Here is an 18,525-nt window from a genome sequence, read left to right on the forward strand (position 1 = left end):
ACCGAGCTGGCCGGGACGCGTCCATTCTGTTGTAGAAGAACTTTGTGTTGCCCCTTGCGACGAGTCGGGGTTCTGCTGAGTAGGCTGGGGCGGAAGGACTGTTGCTGCAGTATTCTGGATTGTCACAAGGTCACCTTGTGTTTCTTGCAGGCATAATGGTCCCGGTGTGGCTCGTTGCAGAATGCTGCTGGGATGCCTGGGGTGGACCGTGATTCTCGGGACACTGCTCTGGCCTGCAGGAGCAGACGCCACAATGGAAGTGCGCACTGGTCGGGTGGCAAGATTGGACCCTGGGTGGACAAGCAGGGAGGGGACCATGACGACCTGGGCTGGAAGCGAAGGGTGTGCAGCTGGCTCGGCAAAACCGGCTGAAACTGGAGGATGAGCGAAGTGAACATGGCTGACTGGGGCTTGGTGAGGGGCGTGCTAGTTTGGGGGGTGCTCAGGGATATCGGGGTGGTTTGTGGCGAGCGGCGCAGAGAGCCCATTTCTCTCAGGAGTTCAGGGTTCACGTCCCCAATGTTGTGGAAAGTGTTGAGGTAGAGCGGCTCGTTTATGTACTCGTCCTCCCGTTTTGGTTGTCCATTGGGGGTGCTGTGGTAACCTGGGTTGTCCAGGGCATGGATCTCCCCGTTCTTGCGGCGGGTGACAAATGGGTTCTCTTCGACAGGGTTCAAATAGTCTGTGGGAAAAAGGAGACAAAGACAGACAGAATAGTGAGAATCACGGAGCCCCAACGTTGTTGGTGTATCTCTGCCCCCAATCCTGACACTGAGAAATTTCTCAGTTAGGGCTGTTTTACAGGGAATGAGTGAAATCTGCCCGTTTCATACCTGAGGCAGTTTTGTCCTTCATCGGTGTCATGTAACCGTCTTCATCGGTGTCTGCCCGAGCGCCCCGCTCGCCCAGGAAGATGGTGGGGTCTGCACTGTAGCGCTGGCCACTGCTGTCCTCCACCAGACGGGCAGTGGGTTGCTTCTGCAGGCCCCCGTTGCACCGCTGGTCCTCCAGCGTGTCCAACGCTGCCCCCTGGGAGCCTGAATGCTCTGAGGTCGAGCAGGTAGAAGAGTGAGGGTGACCCCCTGTGCCGTCAATCTGCACCAAACCCTCCATCACGGCACCCAAACTGGTTCTGGGAAAAGAACACACTAATATGTATGAAGGTGTATGACCTTTATAAGTCAATTCAGTGCATCCTGTTTAATGTGAACATGTAATTCATCACTCCACTACAGGTGTAGTGGTGATGGAAGCTCTACTTCCTGCTTTAGGACGCCAACGCTAACGAATATCAGTCCCCAGCGGAGAAGCTAAAAGTGCAGATCAATCCAAGCAATCCAAGCACATATCTCTCTTTTGCTCTCGGCGGAGGCGGACGCATCTTCCCTCTCCCTCCCTTCTCTGTTCTCCTGCTTGGCCCTTCGTCTCGTCTATTGTCTCGTACCTTGAGAGACTCTCCCAGGTGCGTGGGATCCTGAGTAGAACATATGCGCCGGGTAACGGCAAGGACGGGTGGGACATCGAGGATATCTACCTATTCTGAGCCATGATAACTGGTCTTGTGCTGATTGGATTAGGAACTGGTTTATTGATGATTGGAGACTGTGACGGCCTTTCAAACCCCCACTGGGTTGTCCAGGATGACTGAAGGAGTGGGGCAGAGTTGTTGGCACTCAGACTGTGATGATCGATCACAGATTGGAGAACATCACTGTGATTATTGGTAGTAGCCTAGAGGGTAACACACTCGCCTATGAACCAGAAGACCCGGGTTCAAACCCCACATACTACCCCCATGTCCCTGAGCAAGACACTTATCCTTGAGTGTCTCCAGGGGGGGACTGTCCCTGTACATTTTACATTTACATTTACAGCATTTATCAGACGCCCTTATCCAGAGCGACTTACAGTCAGTAGTTTGCAGGGACAGTCCCCCCCTGGAGACTGTCCCCCTTAACCCCCTTAGGGTTAAGTGTCTTGCTCAGGGGACACAATGGTACTAAGTGGGATTGAACCTGGGTCTTCTGGTTCATAGGCAAGTGTGTTACCCGCTAGGCTACTACCACCACTGTAACTACTGATTGTAAGTCACTCTGGACATCATCTCACAGATCTGCATAGACTGTTGGCTGGAGACCAGCGTGGACACTGAGCTGGAAATTCCCAGCTTTTCCATACGGAAAACCCAAACAATCCGTCCTATCATCCTATTTTTGGCCTCCCCCCGGCCGGTGCTGATCCACAACAACGAGACTCTCTCTCCCATCCCAAGGACATTCCTACCGTCCATCAGCGTGGACAGGCGGGTCTGCTGACCAGCGCCTCCAGTGGCTGCAGGAGCAGATGGCAGTTTATTTACGCTGAACTCTCTCTATCCTAGTTTCTTTCCCGCCTCGGCGTCCATCTCTCACTCTTCTGTTCGAGCACAGGTGGACGCGAGAGAAGAGAACAGAATCATGGTCCAAACTGAACAGGTGGGTGCAGCTGAAAATGCGGCATAAAATGCGACGTGAAGTAAATATTCAAAATGAGAAACGGCAAAGGGCGGCAAAGTAAACAGGAAGTTTCCTTCTGCACTTCCTGACCGAGGAGCTTGTGTGCAACTGTCACCCATGTGGAGAAGTGATTCTGCGGAGTGACCAGTGGTTACGTACCAGCCGGCACCTGCTGTGTCATCAGAACAAGCTGTTTGGCTGCATAATTACAGTAAAGGAATCAAGTCGAAGATGTTGACCTTTCCAGCTCCTGTGCTGCTTGCAGGACCACTGGGGGTCTCACCATGTGGACAGAGGGTCCATTTAAAATGCATGGCCATGGCCAGACGGAGCAGGGTGTGGAATGGAGTAAATATCTGGTCCAGCTCATTGTCTCTGAGCAAACTGCAGCACTCGCCTTAGTGGAGATAGTGCTATTTGCACATGAGGAGCCCAGTAATGAAAAGCGCATTTGAGACAACGAGAGCATGGAGAGATCTGGATCCCAGAGTGCTGAAATTGAGCATGTAGACCACAGATGATCAAGGTGGGGGCTGGAGCTCCTACCCGGTTAGAATCCATATGGGGTCTGGAGGAGCAGGATGGTGGAGGCATGTTAAACCCATGGGGAACAAGGTACTCGTCAGCGTCCATGAGGTTGTCAAGGTCTTCTTCGTCCAGAAGGCTCTGGAAAAACTTGCTGTCATTGGGGCTGGGCAGCTTCATACGATCATCTCCCTGAAGCCAGAAGATAAAAGGAGAATTCATTGGTCAGAAAATTACCTTTCAAATGAAGGAGAAGAAGAAGAAGAAATACACCTCACCTGAATGACAAGATACCGCTGGGGATCTCGCGCCATCCGACAAAACTCAGCCGCCAGCTCTTTAAACTGGGCCTACTGTCAGCGTCAATCATCCAGCCTGTGAGGAGCAGAGGGTCTCGACTTGACTCACTTAAAACAAAAGCCCGTCAGCCGCTCCCGTCCACGGGGAGCTCGGCGAACCCGCGAACCCCGACACATTCTTCAAGCGGATGAACGGAACGCTACTCGACTTCATTATGGGGATAATTAGCAGTCGGTGACGCCGAAGCGACCGCTAGATCAGCGGTTCCGGTGACACGTTGCGAGAACCGCGGCGAGAACGGCAGCGAAAAAAAACCCCAAAAAACCATCATAATATTTCTGACAACCACTTACGCGCTTTCACCTCACGCTGGCCCGGCTCTCATTTCCTCACAATTAATTTCCGCTCCACACACACTCAAACGCATTATCTAAATGAGCCTCAATTACTCACGCAATCAAACTCTATTTCATCTCTATCAATATTTCGCCCTCCGTGGGGGCATCAATGCTGCGTCCAATCGAGTCATAAACAGGCGCCGCCGGCTGACATGTAATTAGAATGAATGCGTCTAATCTCCAGCCCCTCGTCCTCGAGCCGCCACAGCCAACCAGGCCCCTCAGCGCTCCGCTTCTCTTCCTGCTTGGACACGGAAAATTGACAATCTAGATATGTGTGCGTTTTCTTCTCATCACGGTCTCCACGGAGGACCTGCCCCCAAAAGCCATGGATCTCCACGGACCTGGTTCCCCACCCCTGGTATCCAGGGGGCTTTCAGCAGGTCCCCTGTCTTCTTGTACACTAGGAAGAATATTGTCTCTGTGTCTTGGTGAGACGTGTGTGAAGTGAGGATGACGAGAAGGAGATCATTCGTACATTTCACCATGACCAATGTACACATCAATCGTGCAGATGGGAGGCTGGGGCAACCGCTCGCCCTTCTCCAGCAGGTCCGGAATCTCGCGCGTGGGGATCCCATCGTAGGGCTTCCCCCCAAAGGTCATCAGCTCCCAGATGGTTTACTCCTGTGTGATGGGAAGAACACATTTTTCCAGCCTTTTAGCAGCCGCTATTCTAAAAAACTATTCATCACAACTGAAGCTGTGCGAGATGTGGAGAAAACGAAGGCGACTCACCGTAGCTCCAGACATCACTTTGGTGAGTGAACTTTCGGTAGTGGATACACTCCAAAGCCATCCATTTTATGGGCATCTAAAGACATCAAGGTTGTCAACATTACAAAAGCAGAGCACCATCTCCTACTGCTTCTCTAAGGTGTGGTCGGTCTTAATTTAGCTTTGTTTCAATAAACGCACGAAAGGTGACGTTTATTTCAAAGATTCCCAAGGTCAGCACACTGTCTGTGAAAAGTCTGAAGGACTTTATTACCACATAATGATGTTGAGCCCAGACGTGACCAACTGAAGACCCCCAGATCAGAACGGCTCCTATACACGCACAAACTGGAGCCTTTTCGATGCTGCGCTTCCAAGTGACTTTCTCAGGCCGAAGCTCTCCAGCCCCCTCTCATCAGTCCGAGTGGCCAAATCTCATTCCATATACGATGGCAAAATGGCCGTTACCGCTGTGCGTACCGCATCTCAGAGTTGGGATGGGAATTCAGAGTTGGGATGGGAAGTTTGGATCTACTCAGAGTGCCTCATATTTCTGCCTTACTTGACAAATATGATTTATCAACACACAAAGCATTCATATTTGACAAGTAACTTCCCATCCCTAGTTCCGTGGAAAGTTAAAATTTTGGCATAAAGTGAAAGTGACGTGATTGTCAGTGTGAAGCACAGCACATGGCGACACAACGAAATGTGTCCTCTGCTTTTAACCATCAGCCTTGGTGAGCAGGGGGCATCCGGGAGGCGGCCAGCCCAAAGTCAGTGATCTTGATGTGGTTTGGAGATTTGACCGGAACATTAAGCGCCGCCGGGTCCCATATTTTCAATATTATTCTGCCAAGTTCTTCTTCTATAGTGCGTGTGGATAATTTATCTTTCGCTATTTAAGGCTACTGTGAGTTCGCCTGCCCGTTTCCTACCATTTCTGATCATGGTCTTCTCGGGTTTTATTCTGACCAGATGATAGTTCTCCACCATCCTTACAGGTTTTTTCCTGTTTTTGTGTTGGAGCATTTTAGATCTCATAAGTTGCTTTCCTTGCTTGATGCAGGAATTGATGCAATTTGGCAATTTTGACCATGGTTGGTGTCTTCTGACATGGATATGTAAGAAATAAGGAGGATTCCGTTCCACCTGCCTGCCCAGGAAGGATAAGCAGGAAGAGACGGGCTGCATAATTCCTCGCCCACTCATCATTGTGGTCCTACCCTTTATTGCTGCTCAGCTTTTATTCCTCACGCCGACCTCTCTTTGCCAGACTTTTCTTCTGGATTCGCCCTTGCCGGTCGTTTGTTCTGCTCCCGATGCTTACGACCACCCGCCTGCATCCCTGCACCCCCTCACCAGTCCAAGTGCCCACATCCCTCCATCCCTAGTCCTCCAGCCTCTCCTGCTAATGCGCCTCCCGGCCCATCCTGTGACACTGAAGCATTTTCAATTACGTTATCAGCCAATCAATCATTTTTGCCTATTTGCTTATATTTGTCCAGACGATGACAATTTTCCATCTACATATTATATGCAGGTCATCATATACAATCAACATTTGCTGGTGTGTCACTGAAATGACTACAACTCCAAAATTACATGAACATTTTAGACCATGTACCAACTTTTGGAATTGGGGCTATAAAAAAACAGGGTGGTCACCTTTAAACCAGAATACCACAAAGTCCCAGGTTCAAACTCTTCTTACTACCACTGTGTCCCTGAGCAAGACACTTAACCCTGAGTGTCTCCAAGGGGACTGTCCCTATCTTTACTGATTGTAAGGTGATCTGGAAAAGGGCGATAAATGCTGTAAATGCTGTGAACGTGCTTTGGTTTGGGTCATGTTTGGGTGGGATGTTCTTCACTCACTGAACAAAACATAATGTGCTCTCTGAATGCATAAAACAAAAATACTTAATTCTACAGGACATATTTATTTCAGTGCCTGGACTGTGGGGGATAATCACATGATCACACATACATCGCTCTGCAAATAACAACACTCATTAAAACATGTGAATTTCAAATGACTCAATATTTGTCCCCACACTGTGTCAGAATTGTTTGAACAGGTGGGACAAACATGAGACTCAGACTGGAAGGTGGATCTGGATCAATGGCTCAGCGCTGGCCTGCACTCAAGTTCTCTTTTCTCTGGATTTGTTTTGTCCAGCTGCTAACTTCATGCCCAACATCTTACACCATGGCAACCAGGCAGTCGTCATCATCATCATCAGCAGCACTCGAGCAATGTTGGCCCGTTTATGCCCATTTAAGGCAGCTCTGTTCCCAAATCTATCTGTTGTCATTTCATGTGGTGATTCTGGATCGAGCGGGAACTTAAAATGAGTAATGTTAGATTCAAAAAGGTTAATGCTCATAAACTCCAAGGAACCTAAGAGGAAATCCTACACAAATACAAGGAGAACCTGAAAGTACTACATCTACAGCATGAATTATTGATATTCCATATTGTAAAATTTGACATGATGAGAAAATTTACTGATCAGATCTGTATCTGCAGCCATTTTTTAATGGAGCCTGACCTTCGTACAACGTTCCCTTGTGCCATGAAACCAAAATTGTGCAAGATACCCATTATTCCTCATGGCCTTGGTTGATCTTCCAAACGTCAAATGATTTAAAATGAATATGAAACAATATGAGAGGTATTTATAATTGTGATTTTTTATAACTGTCTGGTCGTGAGTAAGGGTATGCCACATTAAACTATTCATTATTCTTAATGCATGTATGATTAATTTTGATTAATTAATCATTTAATTTGAGGAATATTTCTGTGGATTGGGATGCATGTGATGTTCACATTGTCCAAGCACCTTAATTCATAAAATTTTACTAAATTACCTTTCACAGAACAAATGAAATCCAGAACATATAAAACCACACTTTGCACAAATATGTGAAAGTGAAGCACAGCACATGGTGACACGTGTGGTGTGTCCTCTGTATTTAACCCTTAGTGAGCAGTGTTGTGGGTACGTCAGTGGCACCTTGGCGGTTCGTGATTCGAGCTACACAACGTTTAAGAGCAGAGGTTCTGACCTTCCCGCCGTCCGCGTTGTACTCCTTCTCGTTTACGTCCAGCAGGCGTGCCAGCCCAAAGTCGGTGATCTTGATGTGGTTTGGAGATTTGACCAGAACATTACGCGCCGCCAGGTCCCTGTGAACCAGTCTGCGTTCCTCCAAGTACATCATGCCCTGTCACAGAGGAATGAAAGTGAAGTGATTGTCATTGCAGTGCAGGACAATTTGAAGGAATTTTGTATTTATGTAGATATTCAACTTTACGCTGAATTTGAACCGGAAAATAATGTTTTTATTTTATTTTATTTTTAGTTTTATTTGTTATAATCTGTGTAGGTGCTGCAGTAGAGTAGTAGAGGTGAGAAGAACGCTACACCGTGTGCGAGGGTGCATCAAGGACCAGTTCTTGGCCTGTCGCCTTTCTCCTGGACGTCTGTAAATCTCAGTGACACCTAATCAGTATGTGGACGTGTTCGGAACGGAGGTCCCTGGCATGTCTGCTCACACCCTCCTCACCATGGTCACCCAATCTTACCCTCTTCTCGGGGCCTCTGCTATGATTTATGGCTTTATGTTAATCGCGGATTAAAATGCAATTACCCGAGTGCAGGGAGAGAGAGGTGAGGTGAGAGTGGACGTGTTTTCAGACATTTCTTCTCAAACTTAATGATGTGCTTCTTTGTCTCAAGATACAAAAAGGTTTGTGTTGCTGTACGCTCGTCTCATAAGAAGAAAGCAATTGAAGATGCTCATCCGACTGTAAAACAGGTAGCCTGGGGAGTCAATGAGCATCAAAATATCGAACTTTTATTAGAGTTGTGCTGTGCAATTTTGTCAATTTTCAAGACAATTAGGCAGTGAGAAAATTGATGTCCCACCAGCACGTTAAAGCTAATTACGTACGTCGGTGAACAAAGACACAAATGACATGGCAGGGAGAATTGTGCAAAAATAGACACGTATTTCCAGCTCTCATTTGTTGCTCAATGATCTAGAGAAGGCATCGGAGGCACGAGCCAGCACCGGCATGGGCAACATTAGCGATGTTAACCACATTGTTGCCAGGTTAGAGTCTAATCAATAAATGTCCAGTATTGGAAGGCAGAGCCCCCTTTTTTTAATGCACTTCCCGTCATGCCTGGTGAATTCCCCCTACAAGCCATCCATCCTGCCAGGGAGCAGAGAATCATTGCCCGGCAGCAAATACTTATGCACCAGCCTCGGAGATATATGTGTGTACATATCATGCATGCAGACAAAAGCTGAGTCAAGCACATTGTGTTAAAAAGTATTTTGTCCCGATTCGTTCTACTGTGGATAAATCAATAGTACAGACGTCTGGCAGAGGATATTCGCTGGATTCATCAATCATTCGGCTGCTTTTAAAATGCCATTCAACACACACACACACACAGGCTGGGATCGAGAGACGCTGCTGAAATGCAGATTATCCCTCAGGTCGTTAATTTATTACATAATTAATAATGGCACCAGGATCTGTAGAGATAAAAACTATATTTAAACCACTGCTCTACCATTAAATCTCGCAAAATGGCCGAACACACAGCGTATCCAGCCCCAGCAGCAGAATTATTACAGGTAACAAGCAAATGACGAGAGGAAACAGGCAATTCGAGTTAAAGTAAGGCAAGGTGAGGGCGACCTTCATGTTCCACGTAAATAGGGCCAAATGAACAGCAGGAGAGGGGGCCTGGTGAGTAAAGCCACAAAGTCCCAGGTTCAAACCCCACTTACCACCATCGTTTCCCTCGGCAGGACCCTTAACCCTGACTGTCTCCCGGGGGACTGTCCCCGTCACTGCTGACTGTAAGGCGGTCTGGATAAGCGCTGGGAATGTATGTAAGGTAGATGAGGAAGAAGCGGGCGGAGTGTGCAGGTGAGACTGGGCGGGGTCACAGAAACAGTGTGAATGTGGCCCAATTAAACAAGCTGTGATGCCGTTTGGCTGCAGTTTGGATGTAACGTACAGGCCGCACGTGTTCGAAAAAGAAAATTATTTGCTGTAATCATATCATAATGAATCGGACATGACACAGAACATGATTTAGATAGTTCTGATTAAAAACCGGAGGCAAGGTGGTCCTGCCGTGGAGCTCTGCCAACACAATTTCAGTAGAATGTGCCTGGCCAGCCAGAGAGCAGCGCCCGAAGTGTATTTAAAATAGATTACTTCTGCGGCCCGGGCAGGCGATCAATAGCAAGATGTTGATTACAATAAACCCAGAAGAGGCCTGTGCGGCGTAATATTTATCTTCGGCATCTGCGTAAAAAGAATTAGGAATCAATGGCGCATATAGCCCATTAATACACTTGATCCACTAGTGATGAAGCAGTGAATGCAGCGGCTCTGAGAAATGGGAAATGAGCGCGGCCGCACATTAATTCGCTTCTGATGGCAATAAACACAATGGCCTCAAATGTAATGGGCCCAGAATCACCCAACCGCCGTGGTATCGACAGGATTGTGACACCGCGGCTACATTTCAGTAGCACGGTAACCGAGAGGAGCGGCGCCCTGGCCTCACGCCCACAAGCCGGATCACGCCGAGCCTGAAATCATGGCTGGTAGTGGCCTAGCGGGTAACACACTCACCTGTGAACCAGAAGACCCACTTACTACCATCGTGTCCCTGAATAGGACACTTAACCCTGAGTGTCTCCAGGGGGGGACTGTCCCTGTAACTACTCATTGTAAGGATGGTAGCGTAGTGTAAGGGTGGTGGTGGCCTAGTGAGTAACACACTCGCCTACGAACCAGAAGACCCAGGATCAAACCCCACTTACTACCATCGTGTCCCTGAGCAGGACACTTAACCCTGAGTGTCTCTGGGGGGGACTGTCCCTGTAACTACTCATTGTAAGGATGGTAGCGTACAGTAAGTAGGCTGTTAGTGGCCTAGTGGAGTAACACACTCGCCTACGAACCAGAAGACCCAGGATCAAACCCCACTTACTACCATCGTGTCCCTGAATAGGACACTTAACCCTGAGTGTCTCGGGGGGGACTGTCCCTGTAACTACTCATTGTAAGGATGGTAGCGTAGTGTAAGTAGGCTGTTAGTGGCCTAGTGGAGTAACACACTCGCCTATGAACCAGAAGACCCAGGTTCAAACCCCACTTACTACCATCATGTCCCTGAGCAGGACACTTAACCCTGAGTGTCTCTGGGGGGGGACTTTCCCTGTAACTCTGGATAAATGTAAACATTTAAATCAGACCAGTAATATATGCAGATGAACTTTTCTTCATTGCTCCCCGGAATAACAACATTTACAGACAACAAGACAATTTCAGATCTGTAGATAGTAGCCAAGCAGGTAAAACACTCGGCAGAAAACCACAGTCGCAGGTTCGAACCCCACTTGTCACGTCGGTGAGCTGACGAGGGAAGGAAGCGCAGAGACGGGACATTCTGGGAAAAGATGATTTATTAACCATAAAGGAACACGGCACGAGGGCCGAAAACAGGGGAGAAAGGGGGAACTTAAACAAACCCGACACTACACATACGTTGTACGGTCCACAAAAATGGGCGGAGCCACAGCGCCTTACAAAAGCGCCCTCCAGATGTCCCAGGTGCACCTAATCCTGACGTCTCCAGGGGGTCTGTCCCTGTCACTACCGATTGTCTGGTAAACGTTACATGACATTGAATACAGAAATGCCTCACGATAATAATCCAGCGATTAATTTAATTTGTGTGCTTGGAACCTTTGTGTCCTTGGGACATAAAAGAAATTCACCATAATGTGGACAGAGGATGTTAATAAAATATTCTTCTAGTGTCTCCAGTACTCTGCGCAGATATTAATGTAACATAGCCGCCGCGGTTACTGCCGTTTCAGCACAAATGATTCAACAGAACAAAGAAAAACAACGGAAAGCCGATAAATCACCGATGTGTGTCAATAATTCACCGATAACGGCACAAAAACACAGGCAGCGTTGGCATCCCGGTACGCAGCAGTGTGTGTTCATGTAATTATTACCACTGTACATGCAGGCAAGCAGCAGACTTTAAATCCCCAGAGTGCAAATTTACTCTCTTACAGCAGCAAGGAGAATGTGTGTGTGTGTGTGTGTGTGTGTGTGTGTGTTCGATAAATGTCAAAAGTCATTTCAAACAAGCGTTTTTTTTTTTGCTTTTCTTTTCACCTTTCAATTGAAAACATCAAAGGTGCCACAATTATTTCAGTATTTAGTCCACCTGGCAGCCGTCCCGTCACATGAGCAGCGCGGCAGCGCGGTGCATTAAAGTTGCAACGCGCGCGCTCACAATCAAAGCGCATTGATCTGTTTTTAAAGCAAAATTCACACAAAAAGCTGGACGTTCTCTCGTCCTCTGGAGGGCGGCTTCCATGGCAACGAGCGCTGACCAGGCTCGGCGCTTGACCGCGGATCCTTGCCCTCTGACCTTTCCCCCGGTCTCGGCCGACTCCTGCCTGCGAACGCGGGCTCGGGCGCGAGCGGCGGGGGGGGCCGGGGCCTGCTGCGCTTTTTGCCGGGAGTGCGTTATAATCGAGGTTAAAGTTTCTCCGGAGTAGGAGAGGCAGAGGCTCCCAGTGCGGCCTATTACAACACTTTCTCCACCTCTGGCAGGGGAAATAACAAAGATGGTGTTTCGCACAACGACCCGGGGCTAATTAAAATGAAAACCGCACACGTAGGGGAGGTGTGTTTACCCGCTCCCACACTGGCTCCGGAGAAAATAAGAAAGGAGTGGGCGCCAAAGCAGAAAGGGCAGAGGGGCTCGGCGCGTGGTGACACAGAACCAGGAGCTTCCCCAGCCACGGCATGGGACCAGAATCCCAAATGCATCCCCAAGTGTCTCCATACGTTACAAATCCTATTTACAGATTTCCCAAAAAAAAAAAAAAACCATCTCATTCATCTCAAGTGCCACCTCCAGACCCCTGGTGACGGCCTTCAGCACAACGGTCTTCCCACAACTCCTCTCCCCTGAAGGCCTGGGCCAGTGGTGTTATTCCAATTACTGTGCGTGTGTTTATGGAACCGGACCCACGTCACACATGTCAGTAGAGAGACGGGAGTTGGGTTCCCTCAGCGCTCAGGCAGAAGAACAGATCATGTAGAAATATGGTGGTGCTGAAGCTGTAGAAATCTAGACCTGCTTCTGTATCTGATGTCAGGATGCAACATGAAAAAAATCTTTATTACTGAACGATGGAAGATGCTGTCACCTCCTCCATTGTTCAAAGAAAACGAACGATTTTCTGATCACACACACACACACACACACACACACACACTTAAAGGTGCATTTCTGGAGATTAGGTTTTAAGACCTGATTAGTACCAACCTCCTCGTTACTGAGGCTGACATTTGTTGAGGTTCCCGTTATTAAAAATGACCAGGATGTTGACCCACGTGTCGAAATCCCTGCAGTGTCTGAGGTGGGACACCATCCATTCTCAGCCGTCTCCTCTCACCTTCTCGCATGGAATCCTCTCAAATGTCACCGCTCAGGCAATAAAATGTTACCTTGGCACAATTTACATGAGTAAATGTCAATAAGTCTCCTTGTTGTATTCTGAAATCGAAAATAGGCCCTCAGGAGCGGCAGTTCAACTGAGGACATCTAGAAGAGTCAGGAAGCTCCGGGTTGGAGGAAGATGTTTGATTGGCCTGTAAGCCGCCCCCAGGGTTTGTGGCTAAATATGTTAAAGGCCTGGTGGGAACTCATAGAAATGCAAAACCTTCTGAACTGAAAAAGACGTGGTTGACCTCGACCTCTGACCAACCGAAGGGGATTTTACTGGGCCAAATGGTTCCAGTAGTACAGGAGTAGTTTCTTGTTCTGAAGCACTGGACGCATGAACTGTAATGATGATGTGATGATAGTGTTGTTTCCATTAACGGAATTAATGACGAAATGTCTTTGTCAACAAACCTTTTCGATGTGACGAAGACACGATGAGACTATAAGGAAACTATAACTTCCTCAATATGCATTTGTGGCATTGTTTAGATGTTGGGTTATAGATATACAGTGACGGGTTATAAGATGGCGATAAAATTTCAATGTGTGGAAAAGCACAGGGAGAAATAATATAAATAAGACAACCTTGTGGGTTTGACTAAAAGAAAATGTTGTTTTGTCTGTTCTACTCGGTTCTTGTATTATACTGACTGGGTTAAATAGAATTGCATTAATAAAAAAGAATAAAATACAATTTTCATTGACTAAAAAACGAAACTAAAATATTCATGGATGAACATGGATAAATGCTCAGACGTTTAGTCAACCGAGACTAAAATGAATCTGGACACGACCATGACTAATAAAACTAAAAAAGCTGAGAGCACGGTGTGAAGACGAAGTGAGAACATGTGAGGTCCTGTGTCCTTGGTCTCCATGTTTCAACCCTGCAGTTCCTTCCAACTCCACGTGCCAGTACTCTGCAATTAGACCTTCTTGGCTGAAAGCGCTCGTCCCAACGTTACCCCCCTTCATCAGAAATACAGAGAAGGAGAGCGACTCCGGCAGGCCACGCCGGTGCCCGGGATGAGCTGTGAAGTAAGAACGTGCCGCCTCGCAGAAACCCTCCAATACAAACAGAACTAAATCATTAATCACGCCGGAGTCCCAGCGGCTCGCAGGGAATCTGGGGCTGTTTGAATTGGACCTCGCTTCACCCTAATCTGTGTACATGATGCCTCAGCACTTTTCCGGGAAGGACCACCACGAGGTGACCAATCCAATCAGACCCCAATCCCCCCTAAATCTGCAGCTGAAATCCCGACCCTGCGCCTCCATTAGCCATCCTGAGCCGCGTGGCTAATTGGAGGGTTCCGGGCCTCATTTGCATAACCCCTCGCCTCTTCGCAAACTCCTCACGTTGGGACTTGTTTCCGTGAACTCAGCAGGGTGGTGGTGGTGGGTGGTGGTGAGGGGTTCCAGGCGGCAGGGAAACTTTTTTTTACGGCATTTTCATCTTTGTAGGATTCGCCGTTTTTATTAGCCGCTATATGCAGTTCAGGCTCCGATTTCTGTTCACGGTTGACATTGTTTATGAATTTCTAAGGCAATTTATCACCTTTAATAACGTACAGTCGTTTCAGTTTTAAATGCAACTCCAGCTTATAGAGAACCATGCAGAACATGCATTTGCATTCATTCATTCATTCATTCATTCATTCATTTAGCAGCCGTTTAATGCTGCTTCTAACCTGCCTTGTTAATTTCAGCTGAATGGAAATGACATTTAAGGGCACATTTCACCGTGCACTTACCTGCGCAGTCCGGGTTGATTAAATTAGAGAATTATGGTTGGAAAATATTAACCAGCCAGGCCATTTTCTCTTTTAGCATTAAATACAAAATGTGGGCAGAAAGTAGATCCTATGCATACGTTTAACATGTCAAAGCAAGGCATTGTGGAACTTCACCACATTCACCCACCAGTAAAGTATGATTTGCCATTTATTGCTCTTGTTGTCTTTGTTCTGTCCTGCATTCGTCATATTGTGGGTTGCTTGGTTTTACACGGTTAGTTACGGGTGGCAATGTGGACACTAGTTACGCTAGTTAAGTTACGGACAGCAGTGGCGCGCAGTTTACGGGTCAGATTTGAAGCATTTTTTCTATAGAAAACACCATCTCACCACCATCTCCCTACCTGGAGCAAGAAGGGCAAAAAGTGAAGTGGAACATTAAAAGTCTCATTGGGATGCAGCACAGGGATGAAGACGAGGAGGAGGAGGACGCCGAGGAGGTAAGCAAGCCTTCAGGCCCTGCTAATGAGCTCCGGGTGCAGTGTTGGCTCAGCAGGGGGAGAAGCCCGTTTGTGGGGCTAAATGACACAGTAAGTCGCCACAGATTGGACATTCACCACTGAGCGCGGTCCCCAGGGGTCCCCGGGCCGAGAGGCAGGGACCACGGACCAAATTGGAGAAGCACAATTACCCCCGTTCTGCTGAGTCAGGGCGGAGACGTCAGCAGGCAGCGCCCCCACTGGCACGAGTGGTCCGAAGCGTCGGTGACCAGTATCACCCGGCGCCGCGTCCTCGTTAGACCTCGGTTCCCTCGGTTCCACACTCGGTTCCACACGGAGAACATCAATACGCTTTAACGAAGAGGCCTTGGAACGGCGGGAGGGTGGAGGGGTGCGAGGGACAGTCCTTCCTTCACCGACGAATCTTCTCATTAAGACGAATCCCAAAACCTAATTATTCTATTAATAATGCAGCCAATAATGGATCAGCATCACGGGTCGTTCTTCTGCACATGCTCAGTTCTACCGGAGATAAAAATATCCGCTTTCCAGCGGGAGGAACCCTGGACGAAGAAGAGGTACCTCGTGACGTGCCAGCGCTGTAGGACAAGTGGTGACAGCGGGCGCGCGTCTACAGGGAAGCCGCACATGGGCAGTTAGGGCGGGGCTGGCGCCGGGGGAGCGGCCTTGATTAATCGGCGCCATTAACTCTGTACCCAAAAACTGCGGGTGATGAAGAACCCCTGCCCGTCGCCGGCTCTCGGCCTATCAATTCAGCGCAGACGGGTCATGTGACAGGGTGGACAAGGTGTTCACCTCGCCAGGTGGGGCGACGTGAAAGGGGAGCCCCAGGAAAGCAGCATACGCTCTATGAAAACACATTCACGTGCTGATGAGCAGATTTTAACAGGAAGTGGATGCGGTAAGGAGGGGGCGTGGCCAGCGCCGGTCAGATTGATATGATTCAGCGGAGCTGTGAGCGAACGTGGAAGCGATGGTCCCACAGACAGCAGTGACAAACTTAAACGGGTTCCTCGTACCAAGTTCCAGTGTTTAAATCTCATCACCACTTGATGATGGTGTCTCATCCAAGATTTAGAACCCGGTCCTTCAAAAGCAGACGAGGGGGCGAACCAACCTGAAAACATTTCTATACTGCTGCAACATAACCTGCATTTTATACATCCCTTCACCGAGGAAAGGAGGAGGAGGACGAGGACGAGGAGGGTACAGCAGGGTTGACCTTTCCTTCAGGAGGTGGGAGGCATTACTTCCTCATGTTTCAATCAAGGCCATCTGTGGGTGGGTGTGTGTGTGTGTGGACACTCAGGACGGTCTCCTTGCACATGATTTGAGGCCCTGATGTCTTCTGTAGGAACTCCGGGTGAGAATTCCAACAGAGGTGACCGCCTACCTGGGAATTTCACTCAAACTGGCTTCACACACACACACACACACACACACACACACACACGCGGGCGGCGCTCACCTTGGCGATCTGGACACACCAGTTGAGCAGCAGCTGCGAGCCGATGTTGTCCTTGTGCTCGTGGACGTAGTCCAGCAGGCAGCCGTGGGGCATGAGCTGGGTGACCAGCTGGATGGTGGGACTCAGGCAGACGCCCAGCAGACGCACCAGGTGAGGGTGTTCCATGCTGGCCATGATGAGCGCCTCCTGGAGGACGGGGGACGCAGGGTTACCGAGGGTTCTCCTGAACTTCCACGTACGTGCACGTTTATTAAATATTTACAGCATTTTTTTTTATCAGACGCCCTTATCCAGAGCGACTTCCAATCAGTATTACAGGGTCAGTCTCCCTGGAGCAATTTAGGGTTAAGTGTCTTGCTCAGGGACACAATGGTAGTAAGTGGGATTCGAACCCGGGTCTTCTGGTTCATAGGCGAGTGTGTTACCCTCTAGGCTACTACCACCCTGTGAATATGAAACTGCCCGAGGTCAGCACACACACACACACACCCCTCCAGTGTCTGCAGTGTCTGCAGTGAAGTGCAGTGTGAAGCTGCCTTGTTAGCAGTAAATGAAAGGCTGAGAAGTGGCTGCGATTTCAAATCCCTGGAAAAACATGATGAGGGTGCGAGAGAGAGAGAGAGAGACCGTGTGTCTGTCATGCGAAAGAAAATGTGGCACAAGTTGTGAGAGAAACAGAATGTGTGTGTGTGTGTTTCACTCATCCCTCAGCTCAACTGACCTCCATTACTCTGTCTGACCCCGGGCCGTCTCTCAAACTCATTCCTCCCCAGATCTGCACTCCACACTCTGATAGACCCACAACCACAGGGAGTGTGAGTGAGTGAGTGAGTGTGTATGTGTGTGTGTGTGTGTTTTAATCTCCTGGGGACATTGGCATTTTTGCTCACAATCCAAACATGGACACGTAACCTCATGGGTACCAAAATCCCAAAGCCACCGAAATCAATAGTAAATGTCCTGGTGACACCTGGGCCAGAGGAAAATAAAGAAGAAGTTGCTCTGTTTATGGATAAAAGGTTTCTTTAGAAAAAACGTTAAAAACTCGTAACAGATATAGCTTGCATAAAAAGACTGTTTAGTGAATGGCCGGCTGGACTGGGGTCACCAGAGGTCAGAGACGGCGACATGACTACAATATCAGAAAACACACCTTCTGCTTCTCTATTTGAAAAGGACCTGGTGGTAATATCTCCATTACGAAATAGAAAAACTTATCCAGGGCATACTAATTATTATAACGAACAAACGTTGCGTTCTCTGCTGCGCAGCATGACCTAATGCTCAGTTGGTAAACTGATAAATATAACTTTTCTTGAGTCCTGCGTTTTAATTTTATACGGGCTAATTCTGAGAATTCCTGGGCCTTTCTTTATCCTTCTCTCAGTACTGTTGTGGTGCCCCAAAAATGAACCTTTTTTATATTTTTTAGGTAAATCTACTTCCCTAGAAGAGACCAGCAAAACACCTCCACCTTGTGAGGACACTGGAAAGCCACCTAGACATTAATACCCCACCATCCCACGTCATGTGATTAGCGAGACGCCGGCAGGCCGCAGCGGGAGTCAGGCTGGCGTTTTGAATGCCGTTGTCACGACTACGGACTTACGGGGGAAGGAAGCGCAGAGGTCTGACATACTGGGAAGGGGGTTTTATTATTATTCATAAACAAACAAATACAAAGAAACAATGGCGCGGTGGCCGAAAACAGTTTAACATAAACCAAGAACTAAAACTAACCCGTAGGCGTGTGGCGATTGCCAGAACTCAAATATAAGCAGTGTTA

General features: G+C 48.3%; 1 pseudogene; it reads right to left on the bottom strand.

Annotated features, from left to right (window-relative positions):
- Nucleotides 1-122: 122 nt before the first annotated feature.
- Nucleotides 123-16,919, bottom strand: LOC114783566 (receptor tyrosine-protein kinase erbB-4-like; annotated as a pseudogene).
- Between the last annotated feature and the right edge of the window lie 1,606 nt (nt 16,920-18,525).

The sequence above is a fragment of the Denticeps clupeoides genome, unplaced genomic scaffold (genome assembly GCF_900700375.1).
Source record: "Denticeps clupeoides unplaced genomic scaffold, fDenClu1.1, whole genome shotgun sequence".
Taxonomy (NCBI): Eukaryota; Metazoa; Chordata; class Actinopteri; order Clupeiformes; family Denticipitidae; genus Denticeps; species Denticeps clupeoides.